Source organism: Silene latifolia, chromosome 4 (assembly GCF_048544455.1).
Source record: "Silene latifolia isolate original U9 population chromosome 4, ASM4854445v1, whole genome shotgun sequence".
NCBI lineage: Eukaryota > Viridiplantae > Streptophyta > Magnoliopsida > Caryophyllales > Caryophyllaceae > Silene > Silene latifolia.
This window is the reverse complement of record NC_133529.1, coordinates 24,598,486-24,625,411: the sequence shown is the minus strand read 5'-3', so window position 1 is coordinate 24,625,411 and position 26,926 is coordinate 24,598,486. Positions and strand designations below refer to the sequence as shown.

General features: G+C 37.4%; 1 long non-coding RNA gene and 1 other non-coding gene across 2 annotated transcripts; both read right to left on the bottom strand.

Annotated features, from left to right (window-relative positions):
* Nucleotides 1-843: 843 nt before the first annotated feature.
* Nucleotides 844-950, bottom strand: LOC141654377 (small nucleolar RNA R71). The gene has a single exon (XR_012547937.1). It is a non-coding gene; the product is annotated as a small nucleolar RNA R71 (small nucleolar RNA).
* A 24,265-nt stretch (nucleotides 951-25,215) lies between these two features.
* On the bottom strand, nucleotides 25,216-26,489 carry LOC141652156 (uncharacterized). Its single transcript, XR_012546997.1, has 3 exons — nucleotides 26,331-26,489; nucleotides 26,064-26,214; nucleotides 25,216-25,875 (listed from the first exon to the last, which is right to left on the bottom strand). It is a non-coding gene; the product is annotated as an uncharacterized LOC141652156 (long non-coding RNA).
* Between the last annotated feature and the right edge of the window lie 437 nt (nucleotides 26,490-26,926).

Sequence of the window (26,926 nt, the reverse complement as noted above, 5' to 3'; positions counted from 1 at the left end):
CTATTCATAGCACTTCATAAACACAATTCCCGTCTCCTTGTGTTCGACCCCTTGTAATACATTCATTTGTGTCTAGGGAAATATATCTTTGATTAGGTGTGCGACAAAGCCTATCAAATTTTGGCGCCGTTATCGGAGAGCACGTTTTTATTGCGTTTAGAATTGTTGATTTTTATCTTGTTTTCTTTTGTCTTGAGGAACGCTTGTTCCTTAAGACCGTTACTTATGAATTTCTTGAGATTGTTGTCTTATGCCCAGGTCTTCTCGTATTGGAGAATTGCTTTTACCGGATTCCAAGCCCGAGAAAACCTTGCGTAGAAGACGATGCTTTTTGAAAGAAATTAAAGAGCCTGCTTCTCCCGTGCAAATTGAAAGTGCAAGAAAGTCTAACTTAGACGATCTTAAAGCTTTTGAAGAGGAGGAGGTTTCTAGTTCATCATCTCCACCACCACCACCATCTCCAACCAAAAGATGGTGAAACTTTCCGATCATTCCAAGCCCACCGCGGCTATGCTTCCGGTGGGTATCACTACTACTCAAATTACCGCCCTGGAGTTCGAGATAAAACTGGCTTTTATTAGCCTTGTGGAGAAGAAGCAATTTAGGGGAAGTATTTTGGAGGATCCCCATTTGCATGTTCAAAACTTTTGTGACTATTGCTCCATGATTCGGCAAACGAGTGTCACACAAGCTCAAATTAGGGAAATAATTTTCCCTTTCTCATTGAAGGACAAGGTAAAACTATGGATCAATAGCCTTGATCGCACCGCCATGGGAATCACCAATTGGGAAACATTGGCTCTTGCTTTCTATCAAAAGTTTTTTCCATCGGAGAAAACTCAAACTTTGAGGAGCCAAATCACGGGATTCCGTCAACAAGCTCTTGAGAGCTTATATGAAGCTTGGGAAAGGTACAAGGAGTTTCAAAGGCAATGTCCACATCATGGGTTGGATGCTTGATTCGTAGCCATAACATTCTACAATGGATGTTCTGCTGAGTCCCGAAGAATTCTTGATTCCGCCAACAATGGGCGGTTTGATCAAATTGACACGGATATTGATCATGACACGATTGAATCCATGGCGATTCATGATGCCCAATATGTCACTTCCTGAAGTGTGCCACTCAAGGGTAAGGAGGAATCTTATGATACTTCCGTTTTGAAGGCTCAAATTGCCTTACTCCAACAACAATTGGCGGACCAAGATGCAAGTGCTTCTCTTCAACAACTCAATGTTATGTCCTCCACTAGTCATATTGTTGTTTGTGACGGTTGCAGAGGTGCGGGTCATTACACCGCTTGTTGCCAAGCTACTATTGAGGAGGTAAGTGCTTATCAAAGTTTTAGGCAAAGTTCATATCCACCGGGTACATTTCAAATACTTATAACCCGAACACGAAATTTTACCCGAACTTGTCTTACAAAAGAAAAAATATGCTTAACCCTCAACCTCAACAAACTTTTGTGCCTCAACCTCCACAACAACAAAATGTCTATGTTCCACCACAATAAAGGTAAAATTACCCACCGAGCTATCAGAGTCAAAACCAACAACAAAGGCCACCATAACAAAATTTCCAACCAAACCAAGGTCCACCACCCCAAAATGTCTAACAAAATTACCATGGAGGGAAACTTGAAGCTTTGGTAATCTAATTGGCTAAGGGTCAATCCGATTTGATGGCTCACATACAAAAAAAAGTGATCAAACCCACATTGCCGCTATCCAGATGCTAGAGAATCAAGTGGCTCAACGAGCCACATCTAGCTCCCAAAGAAGATCGGGCCAACTACCGCCCCAAGGTGCGCAACCACATGAGACCGTTAATGATATTCTTATGAGAAGTGGTAAGAGCTATGATGGGTCATCCATGACTTTGGATGATGAAGTGGTCACTAAAAGGTCCAAGCTTGGGGGAGATGCTCAAAAGAAGGATAGTTAAGAGCCTCCCATTAAGATTCAAATACCATTTCCTCACCGCTTAACAATGCATAAGAGAAAGATCAGAGTAAGCTTGATACCAAAGAAAGTGAAGAGGTTCTTGTTGAGAAAGAGGTCTCTCCTAATGCTAAGGAGGGTGATGTCATTTCAAAGAAGGTGGATGCTCTTATTGAGGTTGAGAAAGAGAAAGATGTGGAGGATGCTCCTCCAAGGGAACTTGTTGAAACTTAATTGCCATTTCCCCACCGCCTAACAAAGCATAAGAAGGAGGGTAAGTTTGGTAAGTTCTTGGATGTTGTTAAGAATTTATAAGTTACCGTGCCATTTATTGAATTACTTTCCGAAGTTCCTTCTTATTCAAAGTTCATGAAAGAAATCCTTGCTAAAAAACGAACATTCAACGAGGTTGCGACCGATGCTTTCACTGAAGAATGTAGTGCACTCTTACAAAACAAGTCTCCCCCAAAACTTAAGGATCCCGGTAGTTATTCTATTCCTTGCACTATAGGCACATATATCATTGATAAGACCCTTTGTGACCTAGGTCCTAGTGTAAGTGCCCTATTCAATTAGTGAAAAACTTAACATGCGTGATTTAAAATGCACAAGTATCACTTTACAAATGGCGGACCATTCTTTAAAGCAGCCTTTAGGGATCTCTGAAGATGTGCCCGTCAAAGTTGGTAAGTTTTTCATACCCGTTGACTTCCTTGTTCTTAATATGGCCGAGGACTCACAAACCCCAATTATATTGGGTAGGCAATTTTTGCACACCGCGGGCGCATTAATAGATGTGAAAAATGGGAAGTTGACTTTGGAGGTGGGCGATGACCGGGTTACCTTTAACAAGAACGATACCATTAGGAGCCCAATGTTACAAGAGTCTTGTTATTTAATTAACATTGTGGACTCTCCTATTGCTCCTTTTACACCTCGATCCTTACTGACGGATTCGCTGGAGGTCGATATTGGTGTTGATTGTTTTGCATGTGAGGATTTTAAAGGCACTAATGCTAAGAGTACTAAAAGGAAAGGGGGATTTTCTTGGAAAAGCTTGAAATGGATGAGGAAAGTGAAAGAAGTCATGAAAGAGAGCTCGGAAGGTGGCAAGCTCAAGGACGAAAATTAATCAAATGAGCTTCTTACGTCGTACAGGAGGTTAAACTAGCGCTACTTGGGAGGCAACCCAAGCTTTTATTTGTTTTTGTTTTTAATTTTACGCAAATTTAATGTTTTCGTAGATTTAGAAATAAAATTACTAGACTTTACGGGGTTTTATTTTGTGATTTATAGGTGAAGGAAGAAGAAAAGAAGGCTCAAAGAGGATTTTCACACGTCCCCATGCTAGAAACCCCGTTAGGGGACGTAACTTTCGAAAATGGGATGGGATTAATTAAGAAATACGGAGGAAAAGTGAAATTATGGCTAAAGTTGGTCAATCCCGATCGGGGTGGCCAGGCCCCGATCGGGGGGTCGTGGTTTTATATTTTTTTGGCCGCTATTTTATAATACGGGTAAAACAAAGAAATCATTCTATCATTCATTCTCAGCAACCCGACGGTACACATTTCTTCCTCTACTCTTATTGTCTACTTCATTTCTTCACTTAAATTACATACAAACACCATTTCCTTCATCAAAGATCAAGATTTGTTCATCCATTAACATCACCAAGTAAGTATCCATCTCGTTTCTCTTTGATTTCATCCATTTTAATCGATTTAATCAACTTTCTCAAACCCTAACTCAAATTGGAGGAAATTCATTTTGTGCTTATTTTTGCTAGAAATTGATTAAATTGTGTTTTATTAATGTTATAGGATGAATTAGTTCACTAATTTGTTCTATTATACTTGTTTTGATGGATTTTTGTTTGTCTTAAGATGAATTTTTTATCTTAAGATTTCATAAATGACACCTAGAAAAACTACTACCCAAGGTGCTACAAAGAGAAGGAGAGCTGGTGCGGAGTCCTCCCGAGCTGCGGAGGATGTATGATGCGTGTATTTTATATAAGTTTTTTACCTCATTTTTACACGTATTTCTGTATTATTTACGTGGCATCTAGCTACAAATACCCTGAATAGTCTACTTTGGTTTGTCTTGTATAAATTGTAGGTACGGACCAGAAAGGAGCAAAATCGAGCCTAAACTTGTCTCATTTGCATGCATTCTGGAGAATAAGGAATCGGATCTTGGAATCCATCACCTAAAGACGCGTGAGCTGACCTTGGAAGGTGCCAAAGAGTCCTATGTGCCAATATAGCTCGATTGACTAACTATTTGGTCGATCGAATGCTTTATCCAACGAAGAATCACTCGATCGAGTTGTTCTGTTGCTCGATAGAAAGGACAAGGAGTACTCGATCGAACAACATTTCTGTTCGATCGAGAGGAATTTAAGGGTTTGTCCTCGATTGAGTGGTTTCATTTCACTCAATCGAGAGAGTTTGCTATTTATGCGTGTTTCTGCCTTAATTCGAGATGGGCTTTGTAAATAGGTTATATGTTACGTTAAGTACTACGTTGATACTAACTCTTCTACTACTTCTTCTTCTCCTGAGACTACGATACTTCTTCTTCCCCTTACTCTCTCATACTCTTACTCTAGAACTTTGGCTTGGATCTTGAAACTTGTAATCGGTAACTTTATTCTTTTTTAATTCTTAATCTTAATCTATTGTTGCCTTTTTATTTCTTTCTCCCTTTACTTAGAATTTTTATTATTCAATCTTTCACTGCTTGTTATCATGTTTAATCCTTCTTGCTTGTGTATGATTTTTGTTATCTCAATGATGATGCATAGCTAATCTCTCTTGCTAAGACACAGGGGAGCCATGATTTTAAGGGAAGTGTAAATTGAATTATTAGGTTTGATGCTAGTTTAGTCTATGTTGTTAATCGCTACTAATAATTGTTCTTGTCTAATTAAGTCGACGCAATTAGTTAATAAATTATAGTAAACCTTGACCTAGATCGGAAGATTGGAAAGGGTGAGGCTCGTAGCGAACAATAGGGCACTTTAGTGAGGGCGGAAGCTAAGCTATTTGTGTTTTAGGGAGAATTGAGACCGGAAGGAGAAATTGTTAGAAATATTAATCTCATTAATTTACATATTCATATATGTGAGAAATTATTTGATCATAAAATAAATTGTTGATCTTATGCATGCAAACAAAATAGACAAGAGAAGAAATCGTCATTCTTACTATAGTAGTTTCGGATTTAGGGCACACGTGAGTTCTCCTTCTCAGTTGTTCTTGAGCTTTCCTTACAAATGGAAGAACAAGGATTCAAAGATAGAATCCCTCCTTAAAGCATATACCCAAGATGACCCTTAAAAGACTATTATTATTTGATCTAGAATAATTATAATCTTACTAAAAATGACCCAAAAATTATTGTTTTGATCTCTATTATTTCGGTATAGAGAGGAAGGATTTTGGAGATTTTATCTCTCTAATTTTTCATAAGAGTAGAGAGTTAATTATTTTTCTTACACTAGAATTATAATGTAAAGTAGTGAATGAATTATTAGAGAGAAAAACCTCTATAATGGCCCTTTGAAAACCGGTTGGCATGGGGAGAGTAGAGCCAATGCATGAGCTTGTAATTCTTCTCAAGAAAAACAAGGTTTGCATGGCTACAAGCTAGTTATAATCATTATGTTTTCCACTTAATTATTTAACACAATTTAAACATTATACTCACTCCATTTTTCGGCACTTACATAAAATGGGAGGTCCATTTTATATTTTGTCATTTGTCAATTGTCACATGTTACTAGTCATGTGAAATTGTCATGTATTTTTAACATATTAAAAATCAACGTATTAATAAAAATACGTCATGTACAAAATCGACTTAGTAATTCATAATTACTTGTACCAAAACGGTTTATCAATTATAAATCACAACGTCTTGTATTTATAATAAATTATTCATTCAGTTCCAATTGTTTCCGTAAACAATAATTTCATCTAAGTAATAGAACAATTCGATCACTTAGACCGCATCTTATTTAATCAAATTACAATGAGACACGTAAATATTACTTCAAAATCATCCGTCAATTTAAGTAATTTAATTAACTCGTATCGTCATACGATCAATTAAATATTCAATTAAGAGTATCAACCTATAGGTATGACCTTACGGGATCAACTGATCACCACCGTCGCACGACAGTAATGTCAAACTCTAGTCAGCCAATCATTACCGATATGTGTGGACCAGTTGACTGTAAAAAGTTACTTCCCACATGTATTCTTAAATATGAGATTTAAACATGTGATCATCATGATCGACAGTTGTGATCGCATTATTGTCGGAGGACACTTATTCCAACAATCTCCCACTTGTCCTCGACAAGTGTGCGTCCCCAATTCTCTTGTCCTATTACTATCTCCCACTCAATGCAAGGTGTCTTTCAGGTCGTCCTTGTAAGTGATCATATCGAGAGTGGTTTCCTCGATCTGGAGAATAACTGATTGACCGAAATTATCGACCATAGATACCTTCCGAACGTGGCCACGCATTTCCAGTTCATTACTCCTCAAGTGGCCTTGAGATATTGTTATAACCCTGACAAGGGGTGGACAATTCCTATTGCACTTATTCCCTTCGACTAGCCACAGCCATCATAACCCAAAATATGCCCATTTGACCCCATTTACGAAGGTCGTAGTAACATAAATCAAAGTTAATCTGAAACTGTGCCACCTTAGGCGAACAGTCTTTAGTCAAAAGAATCGACTCATTAGAATACTATAGTAGCTTTTGCCACGACCAGGCTATATAAATTTGCCAGAACTCTATAAGCGGTCATAAGGCCCGACAAAGTGTTCCTAACAGTCTGCCTATGTGATCGACTAGTGATCTCACATGACTCCATGACACTTGAACTTGCCATCAATCGCATAACACTCTAGTCACTTTGAGACGTCACCTCATGTAAGTGACTATGGGCGAATACAATGCTAATCCGTGTTCACTTTAACGGGGTTCAATTGTCTCTACAACCCGTTTGGATGTAACAAAGTATAAGGTGAGTTAATAATAACTCAAGCGACAAATGTGGACATCATATTCGGGTAGTCAATACAATATTACTACCTTGTGATGTATATGAGTTTGAAAACACTGTTGATTGCAATAGAAGTTTAACATACCATGTGTCCATGTGTTCATACTTCTTGTATTGCACTTTCCTTTATATTCATGTTATCTCTCATAGCATGAACCTTACCCAGTACACATCTAGGTTTAGGTTCTTTATCTTGAAAGAACTTTCTTGTTGTTTATCACATAACCAACGAATTGTGGTGGATAATATAACTTGCACTGGTCAAGTGTTCTACCAACTCATAATGCACTAGGTATACGTTTTGTAGGGTCTTGCAACAATTGTCAAGATGATTAGCCTAGCACTTCTCATAATTCCTAGCATATTAGAAAATACTAGTTTTGAGTAACTTCTTACTATAACAAGTATCTTTTCAAACTTCTTATTTCTCCTTTTAGCTTGAATAGCTTAGGATTTTCATAAATCCTTACGTGTTTTTTTTTTTTCGAATTTCAATATGTGCAACTTCTTGTCACATAACTGAGTGTTTTGTCAAACACTAGAATAGCTCATTAGTTCTTCTTGAGAATTCATGACAATTATTCTATGGCTTACCTTTGACTTATCATGCTCTTAAGCATATGATTCATTATTGGACATGTGCATGATTATACTAATGGCGGAAACATTAGTAATCTTTAATCATGTGATCAACCATTCTTAGGTTCAATGAATGACCATGACTACTTATGGTAATTCCATTTTCATCGATATGAATAACCTACGTTTCTCGTTGATTTGATGTGTATATCTCAATACCTATCCAACATCTCATGATGTGATTGGATTTATCATAGTCCATTTTCATCCAGAATTGAAAACTCAAATACTTCTTTGTAAAGATAGTACTAGCTCGTCATTCTCAATGAGCAATGAGTTATAAATTTTACAAGATGATTGCTCCCACTAAATTTCATGTCTTCACATGATAATTTCAAACTCCCACTCAATTCCACATGTTTCGTAATTGACTACTCAATTGAAACATTTCAAGAATTGAAATACATTTTGCTTTGCCAAGTTATTAAGATAAAACCATATATGTTCCCAACATATCTTTTCAAAATACCTATTTTGAAAAGGTTTCAATCTTAAACTTATGGAAATAGATTTTTAATCTCTAACTCATTCATTTTATAATGATGCGTAGTAATGTCATTATCTAAATGTGAAATTCCATTTAATGCACGTCCTTCTCAAAATACCCTTTTCCGGAATGAGGTTTAACCATTTTATTTTCATAATGAGGTTAAGTAATGATACTAGCATGGTTAACAATTAACTTAGCTTTTGTAGATATCGGCATATATTCCTTTGCAACTTTTAATCATAAATCTCATTTATATTCAAGGATGCAACTTTGTTTTATTTAGGCTCTTAAGTAAATATCAATATTGAAACTCTTGGTCATATGTTGTTCATAAACTAGCCAAAACTCTTGTTAAGACTTTACTTTACTCATTTTCTATCTTCTTTAGTCATTTTCTATCAAAACTTTCTTTTGGTCTCCTCGTGTAGTTATCTTAAGAACATATTCTTTTGATTACTTCACTTGGTCTCTTTTGTCATGTAGATCTCATCTATTCGAGACCATAGATCTCATCTATTTATGTATACCATCTATTCAGGTATACAAATCATTCTTTCTTTCGTAGATCTCATTTACTCAAGCATACAAATTATTCTTTGTATTCTTTGTGTCTTCATTTTTCTCCCACTCTATCTTTAGAATAAATACACTAAATATTCAAAGATAGTTTATGAGACACAAGTGATGATTTCGAAGTAAAGGGAGGACTATCTCATAGATTGACTAATAGATTTTAAATTTGATGAGTGTACTTGGTAATTGACATTCCTTTAGGAGAGTTCATTAACTCAACACCACTTTATAGTTGATCATACACAAGCCTTAAGCTTGTGGACATATAATGAATCCCATCATCATAGTTGTCTATTGGATCAATTTAAGTAGATGATCATATGTTTCTATGTGCAAGCATATAAAGACGAATTTTTAGAACAAAGAAATACGATAAAATGGGTGACTTGGGTTGCAAACCAAGCCACCATAATCCAAAATACAACCATTGTTTCGAAAGGATAAACCATTTCCATGTCGAACACGGAAATCAAAATAGTTCGAAAAATCCGAAACATAACTTAAAATAAGACAATAATAAAAGCCAAGCTTCATTGGTAGCTACTCCTAGGTCCTTGATGATTTCTCAAGCTTGCTTTTCCTTTCCTTTGTCTTTGCTTGGAGGAGGCCCTATTTACAATAAAAAGGGGATACATTATCACAACTTTGTATCAAAATACCATAGTTGAATTAGAAACATAAAAGAAAGGTATAGTCATTTACCTACTGGAGTGATCTTTCCAGCTTTGATGTCACCAAGGTACTTGGAACAATTCCTTTTCCAATGTCCAACACCATTACAATAATGGCATTTATCAAGAGGACCCTTCTTGGTCTTGGAAGTGCTAGCTTCAAAAGTCTTAGCCTTGGTGGAAATGGGAGCTTGCCTCTTACCCTTTTTCCCATTCTTCTTGAACTTCCCCTTGCTCTTGGTGCTTATGTTAAGCACATCCTTAGGTGGGTTAACATTTTACCCCATGTCTCTTTCGGCTTGCACAAGTAACTTGTGCAATTCTTCAAGAGACACGTCCTTGTCTTGCATGTTAAAATTCACCCGGAATTGAACATATGCTTTGACTTTGGATAAGGAGTGTAGAATCCTATCTACAATGAGCTCTTTGGGGATTTCAACCTTTTGAAGTTTCAATGTCTCGACTAGCTCCAACAATTTGAGCACGTGAGGGCTAACCTTTTGGCCCTCCTTAAAATCGAGATCAAAGAATGCCGAGGCCGCCTCATATTGGACGATCCTCGGAGCTTGCGAAAACATTGTCACAAGTTTGGAATAGATTTCATAAGCGGTGCCCATTTTAAAGGCTCTCCTTTGGAGATCCGCCTCCATCGCAAAAATCAACACCTTTTTCATAGCGGCGGACTCTTTGTGGTAAGCCTCATATGCTTCCCTAGTGGCGGTACTCGACCTAGCATTAGATTCGGGTGGAGAGGCCTCGGTGAGGTAACGAAGCTTGTCGTCACCTTGGGCGGCTAATTTGAGTTGGGCATCCCAATCAGAGAAATTTGACCCATTCTTTTCAAGTTTACAACGATCCATGAAGGATCGGAGCCATGAAACATTAGTGAGAGGTGCGGCGTTGGTGTTTGGTGCTGCCATTTGTTATGAGAAATAAAAGAGGCCTACAAAACGAAAATAGAAGGAATAAAACATTTGTCGTTTTCAAAATAATAATAACACTCGTAAAAATTTAATTTAAACAAGTTTTATTACATTTATCTAGTGACCTCTACCCAACTTGATAAATGATTCCAAGACCCAAATTCATATCAACTTGAGGTACGATGTGCCGAAATACCCTTTATTAACATAACTTGGTGGATTAACTCTTTAATCGATTCTACTTTTAGAACTCTTGGTCGATAAAATTACATTAATATTTATCTCTAGCCCGAAACACATTCGGAAATCGTCGTGAATACTTTCGTTGAGTTCAATCAAAATTTCGAATAAATGTGTCCATGATCTAAATTCATATTAACTTAGGGCACGGTGTGCCGAAATACCCTTTATTAACATAAATTCGGTGGATAGACATTTATCGCCCACTTCCCCTACGTAGCAAGGTTGTACCCCGGTAAGGCCGAGTGCACTCCCTCACGAAATAGGTTTTCATGGTTTCTACTTTTTGGTAAGGCTAAGTCTCAATTGTTTATTTTAGCGAGAGGTCATGTCAATTTATTATCTATCACATTTTAAGTGAACTAAAGCGGTGAACTACGATAATTGTAATTGACACGGTCGATAAACTCGATAAAATAATAATGCATGTTTTAGTTATGGCGATTTAGCGATGCATGCAACATATAAATAAAATGCAAAGCATAAATAAATTCCTATTATGGCCTTCCTAAAATAGTAAATCTAATAAACTATTACAAATTCGGAAACCAACTCCTTTGGTCCCTTAAACTTCGGTCTTGGCACGCATTTCAAGGCAACACTTTCTTTGATGAATCGCCTTCTCGAGTGGCACCGTCTTCAAGGAACTCCAGAATAAATAAATTACATAATAAATTATATAATTTCCTATTATACATTTGTAATTTAAAATAAAATAAATCTATTAAATTACAAAACGGTGATACGAGATCACAATAAATTACAACCGAATCGATATTCCCATACATTTCGGGTAATGCCAATTAAAACTAAGGCCATACTAAGTAAAATTACATAATTCAAAAAAATTACATAAAATTAAAATATGACAATCATAAATAAAATGCAGCATTATAATATGTAAGAGCATGCCCAATTTTATGCTAAATCGCCTTTAAGGAGCCAATATCGTATATTAATCGGTTTTTACGGATTTGCATGATTTAACCTTTTAAAAATCACAATAATTACATAAAATCATATTTATGTACAAGTTAATTACCCTAACCATCTTAGGACTCAAAATTAGTCTCCACTAACATTTGACAATAATTAACCTAGATTTCTTAATATTGTTCATAAATGGACCTAAAATACAAAAATTATTTCATAAACTTCAAATTAAATCATAAAAATTTCAGATAAATTTGAAATTTGAAATTTAAACACATGAACATTCTAGAAAAATACCATGACACACATAATGTTCAAAAATTTAGGTTAAAAATTTCGAAAAATTATCGAGAAAAACAATGTTGCGATTTATCGGATTTATCAATTATTACCATAAAAATATGAGAAAAATTATTTTTATCAACTTTTCACTTTTAGATCTGAAATATATGATAAAATGCAACATGTGACGTTTTTCCTTAGTTATGAAGTATGTTTTAGCATTTTTACTAATTAAAGTCACTATTTATGTGATTTTTCATCAAAAATTCATAAATCATGCATAAAGACTTCATTATAGCCAAATATTTTACACACATCTTTTAAACTTTCATGTGACAACATACTAAATTTCCATGACCAGATTCGAAATATAACTCATATTAACCTATTTTCCCATTTAAATACGATTTTAACTTAAAAAATCCATATTTCGAGCATAAGAACTCATCTTATTATGAAATTTTACAGGCCATCATTAGATAATATATGTGAAAACATATCCAAAAACCACTGAAAAAATCGAAGTTTAGCTATTTTTAGTCCAAAAATGACATTTTTATCATAAAAATCACATTTTAATGCCATTATTATATAAAATGAACAATAAAATCCATAAATAAACCAAAAAATCCTAAATACATTTTAGGACCAGAAACTTTAACATGAAAATAAATTTCGTGATATTTCATAATAAACACAAATTTATAAGTTTTGTTTGTTAATCTTATAACTCGAAAAAACAATAACCGATTTGCATGCAAACAACCTAAAGCTCATGATACCGCTTGTTAGAAATATTAATCTCGTTAATTACATATTCATATATGTGAGAAATTATTTGATCATAAAATAAATTGTTGATCTTATGCATGCAAACAAAATAGACAAGAGAAGAAATCGTCATTCTTACTATAGTAGTTTCGGATTTAGGGCACAAGTGAGTTTTCCTTCTCACTTGTTCTTCAGCTTTCCTTACAAATGGAAGAACAAGGATTCTAAGATAGAATCCCTCCTTAAAGCATATACCCAAGATGACCCTTAAAAGACTATTATTATTTGATCTAGAATAATTATAATCTTACTAAAAATGACCCAAAAACTATTGTTTTGATCTCTATTATTTCGGTATAGAGAGGAAGGATTTTGGAGATTTTATCTCTCTAATTTTTCATAAGAGTAGAGAGTTAATTATTTTTATTACACTAGAATTATAATGTAAAGTAGTGAATGAATTATTAGGGAGAAAAACCTCTATAATGGCCCTTTGAAAACCGGTTGGCATGGGGAGAGTAGAGCCAATGCATGAGCTTGTAATTCTTCTCAAGAAAAACTAGGTTTGCATGGCTACAAGCTAGTTATAATCATTATGCTTTCCACTTAATTATTTAACACAATTTAAACATTATACTCCCTCCATTTTTCGGCACTTACATAAAATGGGAGGTCCATTTTATATTTTGTCATTTGTCAATTGTCACATTTTACTAGTCATGTGAAATTGTCATGTATTTTTAACATATTAAAAATCAATGTATTAATAAAAATGCGTCATGTACAAAATCGACTTAGTAATTCATAATTACTTGTACCAAAATGGTTTATCAATTATAAATCACAACGTCTTGTATTTATAATAAATTATTCATTCAGTTCCAATTGTTTCCATAAACAATAATTTCATTTAAGTAATAGAACAATTCGATCACTTAGACCGCATCTTATTTAATCAAATTACAATGAGACACGTAAATATTACTTCCAAAATCGTCCGTCAATTTAAGTAATTTAATTAACTCGTATCGTCATACGATCAATTAAATATTCAATTAAGAGTATCATCCTATAGGTATGACCTTACGGGATCAACTGATCACCACCGTCGCACGACAGTAATGTCAAACTCTAGTAAGCCAATCATTACCGATATGTGTGGACCAGTTGACTGTAAAAAGCTATTTCCCACATGTATTCTTAAATATGAGATTTAAACATGTGATCATCATGATCGACAGTTGTGATCGCATTATTGTCGGAGGACACTTATTCCAACAGATATTCATTGCTTCATAGATCATACTTGTATCGACCTGAGACTTAGATTACATGACTAAAGAATCATGGTGAACCGACTGTCTTAGCTATTTTCTCCCTGCTTGTTTAATTCAAACTTTCTTGCTTTCTTCCTTTTCCTTGATCTCATTAGATTAGAACAAACAACTAAAACCCCCCAAAACTGGTTACCTAGACGGTTTTAATTAAGGTTGATATTTTTCCATCTCTCTGTGGAGATCGACCCTACTTACTGCTAGCTTCTTTTAGTGTAATTAGGTATTTATTTTTGGTACACAAACGATAGTATCAAATTTTGGCGCCGTTGCCGGGGAGGTGGCGTAATTTTGTTACTTTTATTTAGTTTGTCTCTCGTCTCAAGGAATTTATTCCTTGAGATTGATCTCATATTTTTGCTAGTTCTTAATTTGTTTTGCAGGATATCCGTTCTAGAAGAGAACATCGTCGTACCTGCATTGCTGTAGAATCTATCTGCTAGGATACCGAATATAGCCAGTCATTCAAAGCCTACGGTGGATTCCCTTCCTAAAGGTTTCCTGTTACCCACTACTGATTCGGGGACCTTTGGAATCCACCCCTCTTACATACAGCTGGTAGAGAGAAATCTCTTCAGGGGGTACCTGGAGAGGATCCGTGCAAGCATATAGAGCTATTTACATAGTATTGTTCCACCATTCCTCTAGCTACTGAGGTGACACAAGACAGAGTTAAGGGAGTCCTTTTCCCTTTCTAATTGACTGATGATGCCCGGGAGTGGTTGAGAGATTTAGACAGGAAAGCTGCCGGTGTAACTGACTGGAATTCCCTTGCCTTAGCCTTTTATAGGCGATATTTGCCACCACAACGAACTAACCAGTTGCAAGCTCAAATTACTGCATTTGAGCAACTACCTACTGAAGACTTGAACGGGGTTTAGAATAGGTTCAAGAAGCTCGTCCGATCTGTATCCCATCATGGTTTCAAGCGCTGGTTCTTATATACCCAATTCTACAGCGGGTTGTATCCGGACCAGAGCGCTATTCTTGATAATGCAGCCAAGGGGAGATTCCCGAAAAATGTGGAGGATGATCAAGGGTGGCATCTTATTGAAGAAATGGCCATTCATGTTGCCGAATATGGAAATCTCCGAGGAGGTAGATATGTACATGACTCGATAGTAGCTGAGGTGGAAAGTCCTAGTGGAAGGCTAGGTAGTCTGGAGTTTATACAGACTATGGGTGAGCACGAACAAGTTTGTGTTATTACTGAGCATGTGATAGTGTGTGGTAGATGCAGTATGGAGGGGTATGACCCTATTGGTTGTATGGCGAATGTAGAGCGCGTCATTGCTTATAAAAAATACAAGCAAGGGGTGCGGTTCTCTAAACTTTACGAGGATTTGGCAACAAAAAGTGTTTCTAGCCCTTCTACACCAATGCCGCAACCAGATTCGGCCTCTACAAATGAGGAATTCGCCAAATTGAAATCCCTGGTATTGGACTTAACGCACTAGTTTGGGAGGAAATCCGATAAAGATAACACCGCCAAAACAGAGCTAAGAGAGCAAGTTGCGCGTCTGACACTTGCGCAAAACCAAGCGAATCAACCACCTCCATGTGACCCAATCAATGCCATTAATCTCTGAAGCGGTCTTACTTATGATGGACCAAAAATGCCGGAAGACGGGGTTGTGACAGCTGATGATACCTCGGATAACGAGTTGGAGGAGATAATAGACGATATCCCTGCTGAATAGCATCCTGCAGCTCGATCGAGTGAAAATACAGCTCGATCAAGTGATTTAGCCTCTCCCAGTACTCGATCGAGTATAATGCCAACTCGATCGAGAAGTGCCCAATTCGAAGACTTCGATCGAGGAGTTGATTCTTCTTGATCGAGTAATTTGGCATAAAAAGTTGTTCGATCGAGTCATTCTGGGACTCGATCGACAAAAGCTGAAATTGAAGAACTCGATCGAGAGGTGCATATTCCTCGATCGAGTATTTTTTCTGATGAAATAGTTCGATCGAGTAAAGAAACTGCTCGATCGAATACCAGAGCCAGCGGAGCTTCAAATATAACATCTAATTCCGCTACCGTGTCATCTTCCCCTGTTGTGAAGGTGTCACGTGCTGATAAAGTTAAATAGAAGGTCGCGGGCCCTCTCATTGCTACTAGGGTTCTCTATCCGGGACGTCTGAAGGATGTTAAGGTCAAGTGATAGTACGGTAAGTTTGTGGACGTGGTCAAGAACCTCCTGATAACTGTCCCTTTTACCGAACTTATTACCCAGGTACCTACTTACGCTAAGTTTATGAAAGATATTGTGACGCGTAATAGAGAGCTAAGTGAATTTGAGACTTTTGCATTTATGGAAAAGTCTAGTAATTTACTTTTAAATAAAGCTCCGCCTAAAATGAAAGACCCGGGTAGTTTCTCTATTACCTGTACTATAGGCAATGAAGTAATAGACAAGGCTCTTTGTGATTTAGGAGCTAGTGTCAGTGTCATGCCCCTATCTGTCTGCAAGAAATTGAACATGGGTCACCTTAAAATGACTAATATCACATTACAGATGGCTGATAGATCTGTAAGATGACCCTTGGGTATTTTAGAGGACGTGCCTGTGAAAGTAGGAAAGTTCTTTATACTACTGGACTTTATTGTTTTAGACATAGCTGAGGATACCCGGATCCCAATTATACTAGGAGACCATTCTTATGTACAGCTGGGGCCATTATTGATGTCAAACAAGGGTGTTTGACTCTTGCAGTGGGGGATGGCGTGATTACTTTCAGTATGCCTAGTACTCTGGCTCGGCAATGATAGAGGATATATGTTATTCTGTTGATGTTGTTGACGAGTCTGTTTATGACTTCTGGTCGGGTTCTTTTATAAAGTACCCGCTAGAAGCTCTAATGCTTTTGGATGAGTGTGCAGATAACCCAGATAACAATGACGCTGTGTTGGATTTGCTTGAAGCTGCTTTAGATGAGCGTGAACTCACCGACGCTGAAGGAGAGAGAGTGGAACAAATGATTAGTACTCTTTGCGCCATAGAGTTAAAGGTACCTGAGCGTAAGCCTCTTCCTTCTCATCTTAAATATGCTTTATTAGATGATACAGAGCAATATACAGTCATTGTTAGTGCTAAACTTGATGATGGTCAGCTGACCGCTTTGTTAGCTGTGCTTAAGAAGAACAGGAAAGCTATGGGTTATTCTTTGGATGACATCAAGGGGATTAGTCCCGATGTTTGTATTCACAGGATTGAGCTTGAGGAGGATCACAAGCCTTATAGATAAGGTCAGCGCCGTCTGAACCAGAAGATGCAGGATGTTGTGGTGGCTGAGGTAATGAAGCTGCTTGATGCAGGTATTATTTATTATGTTGGTCATTCTAAGTGGGTGAGTCCAGTTCAGGTGATTCCTAAGAAAGGAGGGACTACTGTGGTCAAGAATGACAAAAACGAGTTAATACCTACAAGAGTAGTGACTGGCTAGCGGATGTGTATAGATTACAGACAGCTGAACGCCACCACAAAGAAAGATCATTTTCCCCTTCCTTTCATTGATCAAATGGTAGAAAGGTTAGCTTCTCATAAGGTTTTATGTTATATGGATGGGTACTCAAGGTTCTTTCAGATCCCTATTCATCCGGATGATCAGGAAAAGACTACTTTTACTTGTCCTCAGGGTGTTTTTGCTTATCGTAGGATGCCTTTTGGTTTATGTAATGCCCCTGCCACCTTCCAAAGGTGCGTGATGGGGATATTTTCTTAGTATATTGAGTCTATTATGGAAGTCTTTATGGACGATTTCAGTGTCTATGGAAGTGATTTTACTAACTGTCTGTCTAACCTTGACAAAGTGTTGCAGCGCTGCATCGAGGTTAACCTTGTGCTTAATTGGGAGAAGTGCCACTTTATGGTCAATGAGGGAGTTGTCTTAGGGCACTTAGTTTCTGACAGGGGTATTGAGGTCGACAAAGCAAAAGTGCAGGTGATTCAGCAATTACCTCCTCCTGTTAATGTCAAGGGAGTGAGGAGTTTCCTTGGTCATGCTGGCTTTTATCGCCGGTTTATCAAGGACTTTTCAAAAATTTCTAAACCACTTACACAGGTACTTTTTAAGGATGCCCTCTTTGTATTCACTGATGAGTGTCTTTCTGCTTTTAACAGGTTAAAGCAGGCCTTGATTTCGGCTTCGATTATACAGCCTCCCGACTGGGATTTGCCGTTCGAGATCATGTGTGATGCTAGTGACTATGCACTAGGAGCAGTGCTAGATCAAAGAAAATATAAAGCTTTAAATGCAATCTACTATGCGAGCCGAACTCTGGATGAGGCTCAAGTGAAGTACACCACTACTGAGAAAGAGCTGCTAGCTGTGGTATATGCGCTAGAGAAATTTCGTTCTTACTTGATAGGGTCAGAAGTTACTGTTTTTACTGACCATGCAGCGCTGAGACACCTTCTCGCTAAAAAGGAAGCTAAACCACGGCTATTGAGATGGATACTCCTCCTTCAGGAATTTGATTTACAGATAAAAGATAATAAAGGTGCTGAGAACGTAGTAGCTGATCATCTATCGCGACTGTCACAACAAGAGGGAGGAGATTCTTTACCTATTGATGATTCTTTTCCTGACAATTCTCTATTTGTTGTTTTGTCTTCTATTATTAACCAAGATCCTTGGTATGCAGATTTATCTAATTACGTTGTTAGTGGTACACTGCCACCTGATCTTTCTTATCAGCAGAGGAAGCGTTTTCTTTATAACGCTAAGCAGTATTTCTGGGTTATTTAAGGAGTGTGCAGACGGTCTCTACAGACGGTGTATTCCGCAGTGGGAGACCAAAGGAATCTTGGAGGGCTGCCATTCATATCCTTACAGTAGTCACCACGGTCCATCGCGCACCGTGGCTAAGGTACTTCAGTCTAGATTTTACTGGCCTACTTTGTTTGCTGATGCTAAGATTTTTGTTTCAGCTTGTGATGCTTGCCAATGATCAGGGAACATTTCTAAGAGACATGAGATGTCACAAAATGGTATTCTAGAGGTCGAGGTTTTTGATGTTTGGGACATCGATTTCCAAGGACCCTTCCCATCTAGTAAAGGTAACAGGTATATCTTGGTAGCTGTAGATTATGTGTCTAAGTGGGTGGAGGCGATTGCTTCACCCCATTGTGATGCCAAAACCGTGATTAAGATGTTTAAAAAGATTATATTTTCCCGATTTGATGTCCCTAGGGTCATCATTAGTGATGGGGGAATGCATTTTAAGAAAAAGAAACTAACTTCTATTTTGTCTAAAGTTGGTGTTCAACACCGGCGTGGTTTGTGGTATCATCCCCAAACTAGTGGTCAAGTTGAGGTCTCTAATCGTGAGATTAAAGAGATCTTAGGTAAAGTAGTTTCTAAGTCACGGAAGGACTGGAGTCTTAAGCTGGAAGACACATTATGGGCATATCGGACTGCCATTAAAACACCGATTGATGCATCACCATATCGGTTAGTTTATGGGAAGTCATGTCATTTACCTGTTGAGTTAGAATGTAAAACTTGGTGGGCAATTCGTGAACTTAACTTTGATCCTAAGTTGTGTGGTCAGAATCGTTTATTGCAGCTGGATGAACTGGAGGAGTTTAGGCTAAATGCCTATGACAGCTCACGCATCTACAAAGAGAAGACGAAGAAATGGCACGACAAATGGATCATACCTCGAGAATTTCATGTCAAGCAGAAGGTGTTGCTGTTTAATGCCCGACTTCGCTTATTTCCTGGCAAGCTGAAGTCCAGGTGGAGTGGCCCTTATACAGTGACAGTTGTCACTAAATTCGGGTTCGTGGAGTTAGAAAATTCTGAGGGAAATAGGTTCAAGGTAAATGGGCAGTATGTGAAGCATTACCAGAAGGCAAATGATGCAGACAATCGTGTTGAAGTCCTGTACTTCGACAATCCCGATGAGCCAGTTAATTGAAGCCAGAAAGGTCGTGCGGGACCTCTTAAACATGCGCTATCGGGGAGGCAACCCGGACTGTTTCCTTGTACTTTAGTTTAAACTTGTTATTTCTTTTTATGCTATGTGTTGAACTTTGAAACGCTAAACTATGTGTATTTTGTTGTTCCTGTACTTCTATTATGCGTTTTGCAGGTGACTTTGCTCGATCGAGTGGTTTCTCTACTCGATCGAACACTTTGGCTAGGAAATTTACTCGATCGAGCCTCTTCTGCTCTCGATCGAAATGCTGCAAAACCACTTCTCTCGATCGAGTATACCATCTTCTCGATCGAGCTCATTTGACACCCATTCCACTCGATCAAACCACTCTGATCTGTTTGATCGAGTAACTACGTGGTCCGGCTATTATTTTTCGCCTGTTATGCTGCTGCGTGGCTACCTATGACCTCTAATGTTCATGGTCGATTTGGGGAGGTCCCTCCTTATGCTGTCTTATAATTTTTCCGACTCCCGCTATCCTTTTTTATTTAGTTTGAATTTCCTTCCCTATTTTTGGTACAATGAGGGCATTGTACGGTTTGATTTGGGGAGGTATTTATCCATATCTGTGTCTGCATGTTTTGTTTTCTTGCATTTTCGCTTGCACGTTTACTCATTTTCGCATGAATCGTTGTTTTTAATTCGAAAAATCACATAAAATTCAAAAATATCACGTTTATTTTGAGTCGGAACGATTGAAATTTGACGCTACTTAGAGTCTTTACCCTTGCCTTGCATATTCTTGACATTTTGTTGGCATGGTTATGTGCATAATCTATGAGTTTTTGTTTCTCTCTTATCTGAACGAATAGACTTGACTCATGTATTGGCAAACTACATTATAGTCTGAGGTTAGAGCTTAATAAACTGGTGACATTCACAACCAGTTTCATATAGGATGTGAGTAGTACTCTCTATAAGGCATGTAACATCAATTTGCATAAGCATGAATTTAGTATTCTTGATACCTGTATGCATTCGGTTTGTGGATGGTGACACATGTTAGGAGAGGCAGTTCCCTTTATTTCATTCTACCCATGAGCCTCACACAGCCAAATTGCCTATTTTGTCTTGTCTAGCTACAATCTATAATTTTGCCTACCCTAACCAAGCTAGTAATTAGTAGCTTTTTGGAATGTTTTATTACAGTTTGGTTATATATCTGATTTGATAGTTTGGTGGAAGTGTTGAAGGGAATGAAAAAGAAGAAAATACGAAAAGAAAAATTGTGTGGAAAAAGAAATAATTGAAAAAAAAAAGAGAAAATTATGAAAAAGTCATGAGCCGAAAATTCATTATGTTGTGACTTATGCTCCCGTTCTATTTGTATCTTATGGGGAGTTAACAATTTTATGGTGGTTAGTGAGCTTTGTGCTGCAATATAGCACTGATTTGTATTGATTTACTGAGTATGAAGTTGGGATGTGTTATTAATTTGGATCTGTTACAGCTAGCTTGGCTGCTAACTCCACATATCCAAATTCATCTTAGCCCCTTCTTACCCTCTACCTCACTTACCCAAATGTAAGTCATCGGCATGTGTCTTGGTCATTAGTTGGTTGGAATGCATATGTACGGTTGTAGAGATTCTATTCATGCTAAACTGCATGCATGTTCTTATAGGTCGAGTTAGGTGAGTGTCTTCACTTCTTTCTATCTTTTACTTATATACTCACCCTGTGCTTAATTTGAGTGATGAGTGGCCCGTAAGAGTCCGATATTCATGAGTCTTTCAAGGTTGACGATTTAGTAGTTTGAAACATTGATTTAATTCGTTTGCACTTACCATGCATTTGCCACTTTGTTGGTTGTTGCATTAAACTGGTTTGGGTAGGTGATTTGTAGCCGATGAGTTGGTCCCCTTCCACTAGTTGTCTTAAGTTGCATTCATAGTTTGCTTGGGGACAAGCAATAGTTTGGTTTGAGGAGATTTGATGCGTGTATTTTATATAAGGTTTTTACCTCATTTTTACACGCATTTCTGTATTATTTACGTGGCATCTAGCTACAAATACCCCTAATAGTCTACTTTGGTTTGTCTTGTGTAAATTGCAGGTGCGGACCAGAAAGGAGCAAATCCGAGCTTAAACTTGTCTCATTTGCATGCATTCTGGAGAATAAGGAATCGGAGCTTGGAATCCATCGCCTAAAGATGCGTGAGCTGACCTCGGAAGGTGCCAAAGAGTCCTATGTGCCAATATAGCTCGATTAACTAACTATTTGGTCGATCGAATGCTCTATCCAATGAAGAATCACTCGATCGAGCCGTTCTGTTGCTCGATAGAAAGGACAAGAAGTACTCGATCGAACAACATTTCTGTTCGATCGAGAGGAATTTCAGGGTTTGTCCTCGATCAAGTAGTTTTATTTCACTCGATCGAGAGACTTTGTTATTTATGCGTGTTTATGCCTTAATTCGAGATGGGCTTTGTAAATAGGTTATATGTTAGGTTAAGTACTACGTTGATACTAATTCTTCTACTACTTCTTCTTCTCCTGAGACTACGATACTTCTTCTTCCCCTTACTCTCTCATACTCTTACTCTAGAACTTTGGCTTGGATCTTGAAACTTGTAATTGGTACCTTTATTCTTTTTTAATTCTTAATCTTAATCTATTGTTGCCTTTTTATTTCTTTCTCCCTTTACTTAGAATTTTTATTATTCAATCTTTCACTGCTTTGTTATCATGTTTAATCCTTCTTGCTTGTGTATGATTTTTGTTATCTCAATGATGATGCATAGCTAATCTCTCTTGCTAAGACACAGGGGAGCCATGATTTTAAGGGAAGTGTAAATTGAATTATTAGGTTTGATGCTAGTTTAGTCTATGTTGTTAATCGCTACTAATAATTGTTCTTGTCTAATTAAGTCGACGCAATTAGTTAATAAATTATAGTAAACCTTGACCTAGATCGGAAGATTGGAAAGGGTGAGGCTCGTAGCGAACATTAGGGCACTTTAGTGAGGGCGGAAGCTAAGCTATTTGTGTTTTAGGGTGAATTGAGACCGGAAGGAGATATTCATTGTTCCATAGATCATACTTGTATCGACCTGAGACTTAGATTGCATGACTAAAGAATCATGGTGAACCGACTGTCTTAGCTATTTTCTCCCTGCTTGTTTAATTCAAACTTTCTTGCTTTCTTCCTTTTCCTTGACCTCATTAGATTGGAACAAACAACTAAAACCCCCAAAACTAGTTACCTAAACGGTCTTAATTAAGGCTGACATTTTCCCATCTCCTTGTGGAGATCGACCCTACTTACTGCTAGCTCCGTTAGTGTAATTAGGTATTTATTTTTGGTACACAAATGACAGTATCAATGTAGAGATGCAAGATACACCGGAATGACATGATCCCACATTTCCCCAAGTCAGCTTCTTTGAAAAATATTGATATTGAGAAAAATGTTAAAACCTTGTTTAAGAATCTTGATATGAAGGCTTGTTACACAATGAATTATAAGACCTTCCCCGAATTAACCTGTAATACCACGTTTTTCTAAGTCCTGTTACTCGGCCGAGTAATGCATCGTGTGTTTCTGGTCAGACTACTATCCAGGAATACTCGGCCGAGTATGGTAATACTCTACCGAGTAAGGGATACTCTACCGAGTAAGGGTTACTCGGCCGAGTATTCTCAATACTCGACCGAGTATCCTGTCTGACGGGAATTATTTCCGTGGTTTTATTAAAGATGATTAGAGTTATATATTACGATTAACAGTTTCACTTTTCACTTTTACCAAAACCTAAAACATTTCTATGTATTGTAATCATCTCTAATCTCTCCAAGATCTTTGATTGTTCGCGAGTCTTTGTTCTTTCCTCTCTTGCGTCGGTAAGTCACTAGCCTTATACCTTTTGTCAGTCTTGTCTTTTAGGATTTTACCCTAGTATTGGAAATTGGAGAAAAGAGATGTTTTGCATGTTGTGATTGGATTATTAAAATGGTTGTTAGGTGGAGAATTTGTAGAACAGAAATTCTAGCTTCCATTGTTGACTCGTAATCGGATTTGTGCTAAGTTAGGGTTTCCCTACTCAGTTGATTGCATAATTGATTTAAGATGTGGTGTTGTGATTTAATTGATATGATAATACTGTTGTTGATTGTATTCTGGAGTATTTGAGTTGTGATGGATTGACTATGATTGTGAGGTGCGTCCTCGGCTGAGTGGAGTCACTTGCGGGCGTGACTCCACGCCCTTGATTCACACCTTGTGAAACCCGCCACAAGAGGGGATGTGCACATTAAGGAACATGGGTTGTTGCTCGTTGTGATGAGCGGGGCTTAGGTGGGCAAGACTGGAGTCCCCCACTGGCGGTGTGGATTATCTGTTATGGCAGTGATCTGGGAGGACTACACACTTAAGTGTGTGGTCAGTTATGTGACATGATTGGGAAGGGAGAATGGTTGTGGAATAGTTGTTATCGATATTGTTGTATTTTGCTTATCTTAATATACAGTGAACTGACCTCGTTGTTGTTTTGTAAAATTGTGGTGATCCATTCGATGATGGTGAGCAGATTGTGATAGGCGGTGGTTGTCTTTAGCTACGGGGACGAGATGGAATGTCATCGCTTCGAGTCTAGCTTCCGCTGGTACGAGTTTAGCTGTTTTGGTTTCAGTTGTATTGAGATTTTATACTCTTTCAGTTTGGAATTTATTTGAGACGGTGCAATCTTTAAACTTGATACTTTAATAAATGTTTCTGAATGGTTACTTTTGATATACTAACCTCGGGCAATCGAGATGGTAACAGCTTCTCATGCCGGGGTGGTCCTTGGTAAAGCACCTTGATATGTGGAGGTGTTACAAAGTGGTATCAGAATGACAAATTTAGAACCTGTAACAAATGAACATAATGAACTAAGAGAGTCTAAATAAAATGAACTCGGGTAGGAGTTGTTTGGAGCTACCGCAAAGGCTTGGGAGACGTCCTAAGGACGCAACATTGCCCTTACAACTTTGAGCTGGTCACGATGCGGTGTCAAGGGATCGTTATCTGTTGTATGCCTTTAAGTATATGTTAAATGAAGTATATTTTTGGGTTGAATGGAAGTGATTGGAGTATATGTAATGTGATGTGGGGTATGTCTATATGATCATGATGATGTTAATGTTTGGTTTGCATGTAGTAGCAGGTGATTAAGGTCATGCGGGATATATATATATATATATATATATATATATATATATATATATATATATATATAAATATATATATATATATATATATATAGATTTGGGATCCTATGAGAACCACTAGTATAATGAGAACCATGAGAACCACTACTACTAATAATAATACTACGGACGACATTAGACTTTATTTTGTTTGAAACCTACGCGCACCCCCAAACTCTTCAATCTCATTCATTTTCCCAATTTCACTTTCTCACTCATCTCTCCTTCTCTCTCTTCGACCATCACCCTCTCCGTCATCCTTTCCGATCGTGCTCTCCGATCATCGTTAACCAAATCATATTTCCGTCACTTCTCAAATCTCAACACATTCATCATAGGATTTTTGTTCCTCTAATCCGATTCAATCGCCATTACTGAGTTTCATTCCTACAAATTAAGGTAATCCGCTGCTCAAATTCGATTCTACGCTAATTTGTTCTTGCTATATGCGAGTTAATTGAATAAGCTTGATGCGAGTTAATAACTCAAACCCTTCAATATTTTTTTTGGTAGTAATTTATGTTCTTGGCAGAGCTTGTTTGTTTGCATTTAAAGATATGCTTTCTTGTGGATGGGTGGACTTCATTTATGTGGTTTAGGCATTACGGGTAGCCAGTACATTGTGCATAACGAGCATCTTGATAATGAATTTTTAATGCTTTTCTATTGTCTATGGGAGCTAACTATGGCGTTTCCCAATGTGCGTCTTGTTCGATCTTGTACTTCTTAATATTTTCAATACTTGGTGCCAGTCGTCATCCTGAAGTGAAATGGGCTGAAAGGGAGGACAAAGTATTTCTGACTGTGATGCTGCCTGATGCTAAAAATCCAAAACTAATGTTCAGTTCAGTTCTGTAAAAAAAAAAAAACAATAAGATGAATTAGGCAAATGTTCCCAAAGTAAAAAAGACCTCTAGAATTCTTGTAATTCTCTTTTATATAAAAATCTAAATTCCGTAAAAAAAACTATAAAATTGATTGATAAAAACAGTGTCAGGTTTGTCGTTGCACAAGGTATGAAACCAGAACTTAAATGATACCTTGCCCCTGATTTGTTTCTCTTACTTGTCTGGTTTGCATCTCCAGTAACTTGCAGATCATCTCCAGTCGCAAATGAATAACTTAAACCACTTCTGGAAGAACAAAAAATTGCATCCAGGCCGTAACAATTGCATCCAGGTCTCTGCTGAACTGTGCCCAGCAGCCCAGGCATATTTTTTTACAACAGTACATAAAAAGAAACCTAGAACTAGATGCCATAAAGTTCTCGTAAAACTTTAAAAATGGAGTTCCTTTTAGAAAAATACCTTAGAAGAATTGATCTCACTTGATGGATAATGAAATAAAACTAGATCTGTGTGACAAAGTCAATGTAGAGGTGTGTTTCGTCTGTTCATCCTTGATGATGGTCTGTAATACAAGTATTATGTTACGAACTTTTTATGTCTAATTCATTTTTCTTGTTTAATTCTCTGCTTGAAACGTCGTGAATCGTTAATAGGCCAGAGAGTATTTGGTAGTTACCTATTGTTAAGTCAATGTAGATGCGAGTTTGGTTGTTCACTGTCTTGGCGTGACCCCTAATATTATCTTACCAAGTATTTCTGTTAGTTTTTCTAATGTTACGTTCTGCTCAGAATAGCTTTTTAGATTGTGTTGAAGAGTATTTGGTGGGTAGTTTGATACTCCTAAAGCTAGCTGCAGATTTGTTAACTGTTGGCTGAGATTGATTGGTCTAGCTTATTATGAGGGAATGATTTGTAGACAACATTCAAAATTTGCTGAATATTTAGGAGATGAATGTGTAGATTCACTGTCATTTCAAAATATCTTCAAGCTTCATTTTTCAGAGTTAATTGACTTAAACAGTACAAGTCATGGACTCAAAAGGATATTGTACATG